This window comes from Sipha flava, unplaced genomic scaffold (genome assembly GCF_003268045.1).
Source record: "Sipha flava isolate LNK unplaced genomic scaffold, YSA_version1 279_pilon_pilon, whole genome shotgun sequence".
Lineage (NCBI taxonomy): Eukaryota > Metazoa > Arthropoda > Insecta > Hemiptera > Aphididae > Sipha > Sipha flava.
The window spans coordinates 102,910-117,470 of record NW_020272945.1 but is presented as its reverse complement, the minus strand read 5'-3'; the positions used below and the strand labels follow the sequence as shown (position 1 = coordinate 117,470).

Below are 14,561 nucleotides of genomic sequence, written 5' to 3'. Positions count from 1 at the left end.
TTTATAATAATTTAATGTCATTTATACATCTATATTGCATTGCACGATAATTACATCTAATTAATATAAAATGTAGAACATAGGCGTGTGCATGGGGCGAGCCCCGGCTTGACCGGAATTTTTTTGGGATAAAATTTAAACTAACCGTAGTAAAATTTCTATATATATATATATATATATTAGGGTGGTCCTTAGTTATAGAGGTTAAAAAAAAATTGAAAAATTTACACTCATGGGCTCGAAATTTTGTTTGGTATATTGACAAGATAATTTTAGTAAAATTTGAATTTGATAAGTCAACCACTTCACGTGCCTCAAAGGGGTTGAAGTTGTATGATAAAAGGGTGAATTATACATTTTCACCTGTAATGTCTTAAATTCTAAATTTAGACCATACATGTATAGGACTATTTTTATAGTAATGAATATTTACTACATAAAAGGTATCTTGTAAATTTTTTGTAAAATTAATACTTTTTCGTAAAATTAAGAAAAACCAGTCAAAGTCAATATTTTTGGAAAATGGTTATTTTTAGTTATTTATCTGTATTTCCTTAAATTTTATAGCTACACAAAAATTGTAAATTAGCAATATTATTCCACACAATATTATCTATAAAAAGTAAGTTTTAATTTTTTTTGGTACATTAACCTTTTTGTAAATAATCAAGAAAAACCTTAAGAATATAGGTTTTTACAATTTTTTATTTATTTAAATATGTTAATTTTTTAAATATTGTATTCATGTTACACAATATATTAATCAAATTTAATTTTAAGTTTATTCATTAAATATTAAAAAATAATATTAATTATGTATTATTAATAGGCATAAGTTTTCTTTGAAATCTCACGGCTAAACCCTGGATATTGTTGGCGATATTCTCGAATAACCTAAAAAAGTTACATGTATTTATATTATTTGATATAGGTAAAATATCACAAGATTATATAAATATTTCATACTTGTAAAATAAATTGTTTTTGATCTTCATTTTTAGTGAATTTTTCATTATATTCCTCCATCAATTTTACTCCACGTTCAGCTGTATCGTTAACGACTTTTAGTGCAGATAATATTTCTTTAGCTTGTATATACTCATCCAAGGCTTTCCATGTGCTTGGATCTTCTCGTAAAAAGTTAAAAGATATTTTAAATCGTTGAAATAATTTCCATGATTTATTATTAAGCAGGGCAAATGGAAGATCTTCATTAACAAAATTTGATACGAGTACATCGTCAAATTGTACGTTAATTTTTTTATTTGAACCTTCATTTTCTTCTTCGTTTATATTTTATTCGTATCCTTGCAAAATTTTATTTGCCATTCGATGTTTAGTATTGTAGTCAACTCGGTCATAAAATAATGAAAACATAGCACATTCTTCATTCAAATACCACAAGTGGTTTATAAATTTTTTTAAAGCGACTTCTCCCAATTTATCATTGTTATAATTCAATAACTTTTTTAAAAACATAATATCATTTATAGGAGCGGTAATAATATCTGGAGCCGAAATCCACACTTGAATATAACGTTCAACTATAAAACTACATATATCTTCCAGTGACTTATATACTTATATACTTATAGCTTTTGACATCCATCGAGCTAAGTGATAAGCACCTGGCTGACGAAATCGTATACCATTTGGAGGTATTCCTTCTAAAAATATTAAAACTAGCTGTATAAACTCCTTATAATCATCTCTCGGAAAGTGATTTTTAAGTTTGTCTACACAAAATAAAACAATTTCATCTGTAACAGCTTTTAAATTTTTATTTAAACTAGGAAATGTTGAATATATTCTAAAGTTATTTAAATCTAAATTTTTCCAATTATTTTTGAAACGCTTAAATAGAGGTATATCTGGACCAAATATAACAGTAATTCTGGTATAAACGAAAATTGCTTGTAGGACAATCTCAAAAATATGATGGCGGCACACAAAAAATAAAATATTACGATTTAATAATTGTTCTAAAAGAACACATGATCCGTTTAATCGACCGCTGTTAGACGCGGTAGTATCGAATACAAACGCCTGGACTTTATCTTCCACACACCATTCTTGTAATGTGTTGTGCACAGCAGAACAAATATCTTTTCCAGTACCTGAGATCAATGGAGGGATTTCTAAAAGTTTTTCTATATTTGGTGCCGTAACAATTATAGGAAGTTGTTCTATATTTTTTCTGTTTAATAAATCTGGAAGTCATTTGGAGTCCCAGTGTAATATAACAAAATTTAGGTCAAGATTTAAAAAGTTAGTTTTAACTGTCTCCGATGTTTGTTTACGTATATTTTCTCGAGCTTTTTTTATACTTGTCCTATTTATCACAAATTCAGAACAATTTACCTGGAAACATTCTGCTATTGCTGTTAATAAATGTACAGTATCCCGATCACTGATTTTGCATTTATCAAGAACTGCTGCTAAACGAGGTGTTATAATGTTTTGTTTTGCACGTGTTGGTTTTGAAGGCCTAGGAATATCATGTATGTCAACGGTTTCCTCTATATCTATATCTGTATCTATATCTTCGCATTCGGAATTCGAACTGCTAAAATCCTGAACTTCATCTAAAACTAAAATAGTTTGAATAAAATGGTTGTCAATACATAGAATACCGCCGTATGTATATTATATTATAATTAAAAATTACCTGTGAAATTGTCTGTTTCCTTCTGCTGTATATTTTTTATTTTTTCTTCTTCTTCTTGTCGACATATTTTACGATTTTCGACACCCGTCAATTTCATATCTATACCAAGCTTACACCCTGGACGCCCTTTTTGGCGTTGTTTTAATAAAAACTGTTTATCTTCTTAAATTTTTATTGTATTCAAAGCGTTTGCATGAGCAATATCAAAAATATCGTCTAATTCTTTTAAAAATATTTTATTACGTTTTTCTTATGTGTCTATTTTTCTTGATTTATTTTTATCCAATGATCTCCAATACTCATATAACTTTTTTAATTTAGTCGCACAGTCGGAAGAATACTGCGTAGGAATACGCGCTTTTCTCCAAAAAACCATACATTCATCGATCACCAGATGTGAACTTTCATTTAAATTTAATTTGACGAATCGCATATTGTAAAATAAAACACTTAGGCAATCTCTTTTTGATGGTAATTTAGAGCCAGTAATTTGGTTTTTCATAGTTCCAATTAAAAATAATTGTTGTCTAGGCATTTTATTATTATTTTATAAATTATCCTTAAAGTTAAACGTAAATAAAATAATATGTAAATAATCCAACTATTAAGTACACACGAATAATATGAAGGAAAGAAACCAATTAAATCTATTTCAACTTATTATTTGGACTTTATTTAATTGTCTGTTTTATACGGTAGGTAGCAGTCTTGTAAAAAATACTTTTGAAAAAGTATTAAAATACCAATACTAGTATTCGAATAAAATAGTATTAAAAATACTTATGAAATACTATTATAAAAATGTATTTCACGAATACTCACTAAGTATTTGAATACAAATACAAGTATTTTTTTTAATTTTATATTATATAATATTATAGTTAACCCCCCCCCCCCCCAATAGAAAAAATTGTGTCTATGCCACTGATTATATATCAGTTTAGGTACCTATATTATTATATTATGATACTAATTACTATAGATTTAACAATTTGAAAAATACAAAACATATCTGACTATTTAGAGGTCATGTTCACATATTTCATTCACATATTATATATATCTACTAGTATTAATACAATTAAATGACAAAAAAATAAATAAAAAATGGTATTAACTGTTAATATAGAACTATTTGAAAAAATTTCTTTAAAAATTACAGTAATAAACCCATATAAAATTGGATGTAGCATTTTTTAAATTTTTAACATTGTTATATATTACTTTTTCTGTTATACAATTTTTTTGTATTTATAAATTGAATCTCATTAATATAATGCTTTCTTTTTATATAATTATATTATAATATAACCTAGATAATGAGATAAAAATTTATCTTTGATACTCTATATTCATGAAATTAATAAACATGAAATTACATTTTTAGAGTTAAAACTTAAAGATTAAGCCGATAAAATTATTTTACATTTATACAGGTATGGTTAAAAACAAATTACTTTTTAGAAAATAAATATTACCAATTGTAATTACAATATAAATAATAACCATTGCATATTTTAATAAATTATTTACATTACTATTTATTGATATTTATCACAACCTATAACAATTAATACTTATTAATATAAAATTAAGCAAAATAATATTTAAAAAAAAATATATGATAGAATTAAAACGGTTTGAAATTTAACAGTTTTAAAATTAGAAATATTAAAATAATAACTTATTATTTTATTACTTATTAGATTCATCAATAATAACCGATTATTATTCTTAGAAGTAGGAACAATTATTAGGATAGAGAATTATTATGATTATACAATTATTAAAACGAACTTTGTGGTATTTAAATACAAGTATTTACAAATTGTTAAAAATACTTTTAAAAAGTATTCAAAATACTTAAAAAATACTTCAAAAAGTATTTTAATACATGTATTCAAATACCTGTATTCGAATACTTTACAAGACTGTAGGTAGTATAATAATAAAATATAATATTATCTACACAAGGGCGATAACAATACGTTATCTATACTTTTCAATTCTAAAGTTTATTATCTTAAATCTATATTTTATTATTATCAAAATTATATAATTAGGTTAGGTATATGTTTAATGTGATTCGTGTTTAATAAAACTGCATTAAATAATGATGACTTTGAAAAAGGGAAACCATAACATTTTAAAATATAAAAGTATTGGATGGATAATATTGTGTGGAAAAATATTGCTAATTTACAATTTTTGTGTAGATATAAAATTTAAGGAAATACAGATAAATAACTAAAAAATGAACCATTTTCCAAAAATTTTGACTTTGACTGGTTTTTCTTAATTTTATGAATAAGTATTAATTTTACCAAAAATTTATAAGATACCTTTTTTATAGTAAATATTCATTACTATAAAAATAGTCCTATACATGTATGGTCTAAATTTAGAATTTAAGACATTACAGGTGAAAATGTAGAATTTACCCCCTTATCATACAACTTTAACCCCTTTGAGGTACGTGAAGAGGTTGACTTATCAAATTCAAATTTTACCAAAATTATCTTGTCAATGTACCAAACAAAATTTCGAGCCCATGACATAACATTAATGAAGTTCATAAATAAGGACCACCCTAATATATATATATATATATTAATATTTTCGTGAAAATCAATTAATTGTGTTTATATCATTTGATTTTAAAGAACTTAAAGTTTTACTTTTAACTTCAAAACTATATACAGTAGAACCTCGATAACTCGAACCTCTATAAGTCGAATTTTCGATATCTCGAAGGAATGCCTTAGCCCCTGGCTTCCGACATATGATATATGTGATAAATTTTCTCTATAATTCGAATTTCGCTAACTCGAATTTCTCGATAAGTCGAAGTAATTTTAGTTAAATTTTAGCTTATAACTCGAAGGTCAAATAACCAAGTACATATGTATGTATGTATTATTATAAATAACGATAATCGTAATCGAAAACCTATTAATATTATCAATCTTATCATTACCTATACTACTTAAAAGGTACAGTTATAAATTCAACGATATATATAATATGTCTATAATACGATATAATGTCTATATCTCCGATGAGTTACGTTTATCTACTTTATTAGTGTATTTATTACTGGTAAAATTATACGTCAATTGAAATACGAAATGTATACGTCGATATTTAATATAATGCTGACACAGCTGATGTTCAGTTTATTTTGTCAAGACAAGATGGAAAAACGCAGTTTAAAGTCTCTATCTTTCTTTTTATTCTTTTATTCTACTTTATTTATTACATTATACTTTTTTAACATTTTAATACAATATACATACCTATATAGTACATACATTATTAATTTATTAGTAAATACATAAATAAATAAAATTATAAAATTAAAGTCTTTGTGTTTTTAAATAAAAAATATTTTCGATAACTCGAATTTTTTGGCAGATTCGAGTTATCGAGGTTTTCTATAAGTCGAATTTTCGATAACTCGAACTTTTTTTTCGCCCCCAACCGATTCGAGTTATCGAGGTTCCACTGTATCTAAAAATTAGCAATATAATACTTGATTTTATGTGTAGATATAAATACTACATTGTTTTTAATTTACAGGGGAATCTACTATGTTGAAGTGTTAGAAAAAAATTAGGGGTACTGTCTAAGTATTGGGACACTAATTGTATTCAAGCTCAAACGGAAGTTGAAGTCTGTGCAGACCTATGATATAGAAAATTAACTTTATAAACAATAATAACATAATATTATTAATCGTGTACTGTTGAAATTGTGTCTTACCTACTTTTTTTTTTATAAATAATTATCATTAAATTTCAACCACATTAAAAAATATTGTGATAGATTTTGGAAAATATGGCTTCAGTTTTATAACCCTATTATGTTGCTGGATACAGCCATAGGTCATAAAATAATGGATGGGCCGTTATTAATTATTAATACTATAATGAACATTTAAAAGTTTTTAGTTATAACTGTTTTCAGAAATCGTATTATTATAATGAAAAGATTCCTTTTTTTGAAACTGGAATCGGTGAACGAAAGCATTTTTTCTTTCTCCCCCTTATTTATATTACCCGTTTTATAGTATATATAAATATTTTTTATAAAATCCATCCTACAAGTAGAATCTTCTGCACGCAAATTTTGTGAAAAATCCATTTTACTTATATATTAGTGTATAGTGTGTTCTTTTCAAACTTCAAATTTTTACTTACCCCCATTTGGTCAATTTTGAAAATATAATAAAACCTTTTTCTACAAAAATTGTTTGATAAAAATCTAAACGAATATTTGGATAAAAAATTAGAACTGTCATTAAAAGGTAAATTTTAATAAGTGCCCATATATAGTAAGGATTGAAAATTGTCAAAAAATATTTATTTCATTGCTTTCGAATTATTTATTTTCATACAAGTTCGTCCAGCTGAGATGTATAAAGTGGTTTATAAAATCATAATTACACTTTTTATGTATGTATTGTAAGTAATTTGTTATTTACTCGTATATACTCATTTTTCGATATATAAATTTATATATATATTTATATATTTTGTTCGCAGGTCTCATGGGAAACTTTGAAATAACTATTACATTTGTGGGTCAGGTCTTATTTTTATAACATTTTTTCTGATATTTAAAGGGGGTTAAGGGAACCCCCTGCGATCACGCCTATTTATGGGTTAATTCTTTATATGTGATTTTGATAAAACTTTTTTTGAAATGATATGGATGCATATTCATTGTGTAATAGTCAACTATAAATGCATAAAATACAGTTATACAAAAATGTATATATTCTTATGAGAAATAAAATGTAATGTTATTCTAGTTGGACGTCAAGTTATTTCATTACAGTTTCTTAACTATTATAGTATGTATTATCTTAAGGTTAGCTTAGTTTACAGTATATAGCTGATAAATAAGTTTCGATTCATTTAAGTCATTATCGAGTTTATGCTATAGCCGTGAACACATTAAAATATAATTTTCCCTAAGTAATAAAATAATTGATACACATTGATCAAATATAATTATTAGTTGAAAAGCATTGTTTTGAACTATGTTAATTTCAACAAATAGAAAAGGAAAATCAAATTTTAGCGAAAATTTAGCGTTAAAATATAACACTCAAACGTGTCTAATTATTTATATTGTACTCAATTAAAAAAAAAAAAATATGAAATAAAACCATTTAATTATTCCGAAAAATGTATTCCTTAACTACTATAAAACATTTATTTATTTAACATTTCATGGTTAATGAATAACAACCAGAAAAAATTATCACTCTATTTATAATTTTAGGATATGGAATCCACGTACATCATTTTTATTAGTTACAGTTAACATTTAATAATAATAAATTCTAAGAGCTGAGAGGTAAAAAAAAATACATTGATTTTATATTACATCGATAGATAATTCAAAATTCAAAAGTCTTATTAATATAATAGTGCTAGAGTTAATAAAATGTAGTAAATTGATCATAGACCTAACAAATATTTTGGTTGTATAATACATTGAAGTGTTTAGTCAATGAAAATATTATGTTCTGTCTTGTGCGTACTCAAAACGGCCTAGATTTCGAATATTATCGATCATTTTACCATGGTTAAGTTGATCATATTGATTTTGATTGTTAAATCTAAATTATCAATATGGTAGATTTCTGTTAAAAAATGTGTTATGGGCATGGATTTAAAATAAATTTTCGAACTTTGGTCGGCCAACTTCACGGACGTTAGATTTTGTTTACACTAAATCATATTTCACACCGTGTTTACGATCAAATTCTTCAGAGACGCCGCGAAGGAACTAAGACGGTGCTGAACCAATTCATTACTTAAAATTTGACCACTAACATAAACAACATAAGCGGTCTATGGGTTTAGTGAGTTGTTGTTGTGGAGTTAGGTTTTTTATCTTTTTTTTTATCAATCGGGTCTTGTACATGAAAAAACCGGTCGGAGTTGATGAAAATCTGACGGGCTAAGTTGTTATCCCCATCACTTACATTTCTCCCGAACCGCAATCACAAACCATACCGATAGTGAGTTCAATATCCGACGAGTGACTTAAAGTGATTGTGATTTAAATTTATGAACGTTTTCCGACAGCGGTGCAACCAACCGACCGATAAATGTCCATACACCTTCAATTGATTTACTACGTATGCTCACAACGTCTTTAATTTTTAATTGGCAAAAAAAAAATCAAAAAACCTATTGGAATATAATTTAACTACCTCTTGTTTTTCTCTAGAAGTCCATACCACCGTGAAAAAATTTAAATTTTCGTTTAAAATAATATTTTTTTTTATTATTTTTTTTTTTTTTATTATTATTATATACACAATCTATACCTAAGGGTATAATAAGAGTATTTGCTAAATTAGATTAAATACATGAATAAGCTTGATAAAAGCAGCCACCCAGTGATGACACTTTTAATTGAGGTTATATTAATTTATACATATATCTATATTTATATTATTATTCTTTTTTTTTTTTTTTTATACTATTAACAAATCTCTACATCAGTTGCGTTTTAAGCGCCTTGGAGGATTGCCCGGGATATCATTTGATGAATGAGCTTTAATTAGAGGATTAGAATGAGATGCTAGACGGTTGTGGAATCTTTTATAGCAAGTTATTGCTTCTTCTTTTACTGTTTTGATATTAAGGTCTGAGTGAAGGGTATGGTTTGAAACGTAAGGAGGGGAGTTAGTTAATTTTCTTTTAAAATAATATAATATTAAAATATAATATATACATTAGATATTCGAAGAACAAACATTTAGATGCATATCGCATATTATTTGTATATATTAAAGCGAAAAGATTTTCGTGGGATTTAAATCTGGCAATGAAACTTGCACTATAAATCACAGCATTAAATATTGTAAAAATGCAGAAACATTTCATCAAAAAGCACGTAATTAGGTAAAAGTATGTTAGTTGTCAGCTCAGTTCGTGAATTTATTTATTTATCTCAGCTGTACATTGGAATGGTGCTAAGGTTTACAATAAAAATATATTCAAAAATATACTAATTTAAAATGAAGTATAAACAAATTAAAATAATAACCAGCGAAATAGATGTTTGAACGAATTTTTTTTTTTAACACTTATAGTAGTGTTGTGATGTAAATAAAAATAGATTCCGAATCGAAATAATAGCGTTATACATGTATAAAAATGTATGAATTAATTTTTATCAGACTTCTGATAATATATAGCTTTAATCTCATTTTTTCTCCTCTATAAAAAACGGTCAGTATATACGAGTAGTATATAAGAATATGTTGATAAGTAGGTTATTTAAACATTGATTGAACTCTGTGTTAATCCCGACACCTAATAATATAAACTTACTATGATGTTTCATAAATAAATTTTAGTTTAAAAAAAATATACTGACTTTTGACATACTTCATTAAATTTAACAATCTATTTACAGATTAATTAAATACGTAAGACTTTGTATCACATTTTAACATTTCGGCGCGTCTCAATGAATTAGAAGTCTCTGTTTCACATAGATCTAAGAACACGAACGTATGTGTTTTTAGGAAAACGTTTAAGTTAGTGTAATTAAAATACTGGTGTATAATATATTTAACATTCATTACAAAGTTATAACGAGAATTGTATTGCACTAGAAATAATCAAAACTTTGATATTCAAAAATTAAATTTCACTGTCGAATAAAAAACAAAACAAATTTTTCAACAAAATATTACAAAACCAAAATAATTATACATGAGTTTTGAATATAAATAGCAAAACAATATTGTATATTTGTATATTGTTGTATATATTGCTATGTTTATGTATGATTTAGTGATGGGGTAGAAGCGACTATTTATTATTACCGACTATTAGTTGGTTTCATCTTGTACTATCGACTAATTATTCGACTAAAATTTGAATAACCAACTATTTATAAATAATAAATATTATTCGATTGCGTACGTTGCTTAACGGTGGTACCTTTTTCAACCTTTTTCATAATACGATAGCGTACGTTATTTTCGTGAAACGTTGTCATGCTAAAAGGAATTAATAAAAATATGGGTCTATCTGATTTAAAACGGGCAAAGCTTCTATTAAAATCTATGATCTGTATAAACATTTAAAAAATATTATCGTCTATGTATCTAAAATTGCAATTTTTTACCAAGGAAAACATTTTTAGATAATTTTTTATGTAGGTACAAATTAATGACCAGAAAACGTATTGTTGAATTATTATTTTTGTATTAATAATATTTATTTTTTATGTTACAATTTCAGTATGTAGTTTGTACGTAGTGTGTGCTGGTGTATTGGATTTATATTTGTTACTGATAGATAGACCGGTTTTAAAGTAATTTTAATTAATTTTTACTAGGTATATTATTTTGTAAGCTCGTTCTACGTACCGATTCAGGTTAAGACGAACAAAACTTTAAATGAAACTTCTTCAAAACGTACAATGAACTTTAAAAAACAGTAAAAATGTATTATTATAAATTTTATAACATTGCATACGTAATCGTGTCGTTTTATGGAATTCCACTGTTGTACAGCAAAAATATGCAATCGTGTTTTCAAAAAGGTTAACCGTACGCAATCGGGTTTTACCCAATTAATTATGTAGACAGCAACCATTTTATATGACTGAAATAAGTCCTAGGTCAGGGAAACTCCACGGTTAGGTGAAATACAAAGATGGGTGAACAGTATTGCTTTACTGGTTCTCTAAACTGAAAGTCAATGTATTATTGCTCTCGAAAAAATTATTCTGAAAGAGTTCTGGTGGATTAGTTTATATTTAAAAATATAGTTGATATATTAGAAGAATCGAATTTTTTAAGAAAAAGATTAAACTTTTACAAAAAAGGTATATAAAATTTGGGAAAATTGAAAACTTTAAGTGCCTATTAACAGCACAAATTTAGTTATTCGTTGATATCTTATACATCACCGGAGTCTTATTATTAGCGTTTTTCCCTTAAACTGCACCACGGTTAATTGGTTTATATGATAAACCGATAAACTCAAAAAGTAATACACTTGAGTACCATAAAATATTTCCATTTAAATGTCAATAAATGAAAATATAATTGTAATTTTTAGAGCTTTCAATATGGTCTAAAATGATGATGTGCAGTTTACGCTGATTCCGTATTTATAATTTGTATCACACCGACTGTAACAGTGACCTTCCTATAGGTTATTTGGTTATATATATATACGTATATATACATACCCATTATAAGTTCGTATCTATAAAGTAAAAGGTTAGAATGGGTGGGCCATATTTGGAGATCGGAAGGTATTGCAAAAAATCTATTCACTGGAATACTAAACGACGGTAAAAGACCTAGGGGTCGACCAAGACAAATATGGGAGCACAGAGTGAAAACGGATCTCACGGAAATCTCAGAAGAATTAATAAGGATTGAAGATAGCGAAGACAGATATAGGTGGAAAGATGTGGTTAAGGCAGCAATGGTCCTAAATGGACTGTAAAAGCTCGAAGAAGAAGAATATACATATATAAACACAGTTTTGGATATTTTTACTATTCTTTAGCCCCACGGATTCAAATATCTGAGTGAAAGTTGCCATTAATCACTTAAGATCAAAAAGGCAATTCGATTAAAATAACGTAAATGTTTGTCTTTTAAACTGATCAAATAATAAACATAAGTAATCCAACCGCATACCAATATTATAACCTCTTTTAAAAAGCACACATACGTTCGATTTAAAATTAAAGTTCTCGAGAAACCATATTATTATTATGTATAATAGTATACCGGTAGAGCTTTTAATGGAATTACCTACTGCTAGAGTGATGTGATTAATGGACCGGCTAATTAACTATCTCGATTTCACTCGACAGCGTCGGCGATTATATTATACGTCTATAGAAACTCTTCATCTGCAGGAGAGTAATCGAATTTGGTTGACCAAAAGGTCCACTTCAAAGGACCATCGATAAACTCGGAGAGTATAATATTATATTAATATTTTATAACGAAACTCCTTAAGTGATATTTCGAAACACGCATTTAGCAAATTTAGTATAGTTTTTCATTGAGCCTGTTTCCTTTTATTTCATTACTTCATTGTAAACGTATAATATATTCAATGCTCAACACACAATGTTTCATAGTATTTCCAATTAGTTCTACAAGATAATATGCCTATTTGTACAAGCGCAGAAATATATAAATTTAAAATTAATATTGATAGATTCATTAAATACGATGTATATATAAGAAAAGTTAAATTAAAAAGCATTACATTTTAACTGGATTTGTAAACTTTAAATTTGAATAGAGAAACACTCACTTTTGAAATCTACAAATTGTAATTTTATAATATAACATATTCACAATATATAGTATATAATCATTTTATAAGTAATAACAGAAATTGTGTTTACAAAATAAGTATATAACATTAATAAATAAATATATACAATATACGTACGTAATTTTATGGATTGTATCGATTAGAGTTAGAAATATGTTATTACATTTTTATTACACTCATACAAGTATTTCAATTTATCATCACAAAATAACTTGTTTTTATGATTCAAAACGCAAAAGTTATTTAAATATCAACATGGTGAAAAAGTTTAGAAAGAAAATGTGTATTAAATAAATTATTCATATAATATTATAAATTAATAATAAATTTCGATGGAAATATAGGACATTTTTTTGACATTTATAAAAAAAAATAATATAAATAACACAACTTTTGAAAAATACATCAAAATACTCATTAATGATTATCAAAATATATCATTTTCGTTAATTTAGACGTTGATGTTAAAAGTTTCTAATAATTCATGTTTTTACACTAATGTAGTATTATTAGAATTGAGAATTTAAAAAAAAAAATATGTTTAAATTTATTTTTTAACAATATAACTTACAATTTATGTGTAATTTGGGACATAGGCTATATATATGTTTACAATAACGCCATATTTTATTAAAAAAAACGGTAAATATAAAAAAACTAGGTGACCTGACAAACGTTGTTTTGTCATATAAATTATTTTTAAAAAAATAAATATATTTGAAAATGTTAAATATTTATTAAGATAAAATATATAATTCAATTTTCTTTGTTTCGAATGTAAAGCCTCTATAAGACATAAAATGATTTTCCTTAGTAATTTCGGTCAATAGAATACTGAACACGGATAATTATGGTATACTAGGAAAGACGGTCTCTAAGGGAGTTTTGTTAGTCTCCAGATTTATATAAATTTGAAAGCAATGAAGCATAGACAATATTTAGGAACATAATATATTTTTATTGTCTTATGCTATGTTTACCACATATTATTTATATCAAATTTTATTTATACGTTGTTATGGAATATACTTGCACTTACATTTTCCGATTGATATTCATGAAATGTCCAGTCGTGATATAAATCCCATACTCGAAGATCCAATTCGTAAAACAACATATTCGATTTAATTATACTCAATTCAAATAATTATATAGACAGTTATCAAAATTTGAAATTTAATATTTTAATTTTAAAGCTCAACTTTAATTTAACATAAAAGTTAAAATATTTTCAAATAAAACATTTTTGAACAGTTAAAACTAGAAATAAAAATTGAAAGTATGTAAATATTTTAAATTTAATGTATAATTCAATGCCTGTACATTTTTAAAATATTTTACCTGAATAAGACTAGAGTGCTACTCAATATTATGTAAACTACTTTAAATGTACAACATAATAATAACTAATATTTTTTTTTATGTAGAAACAAGATAAAATGATAATACCTTATATATATTTATGACTTCTATTTTATAAATGTTGAATAGCAAATGGTGTTGATAAAAAATAAATAAAATAAATATTATATAATTCGGCT

General features: G+C 25.6%; 1 pseudogene; it reads right to left on the bottom strand.

Moving 5' to 3' along the window:
• Positions 1-768: 768 nt before the first annotated feature.
• Positions 769-1,329, bottom strand: LOC112685508 (annotated as a pseudogene).
• Positions 1,330-14,561: the final 13,232 nt, after the last annotated feature.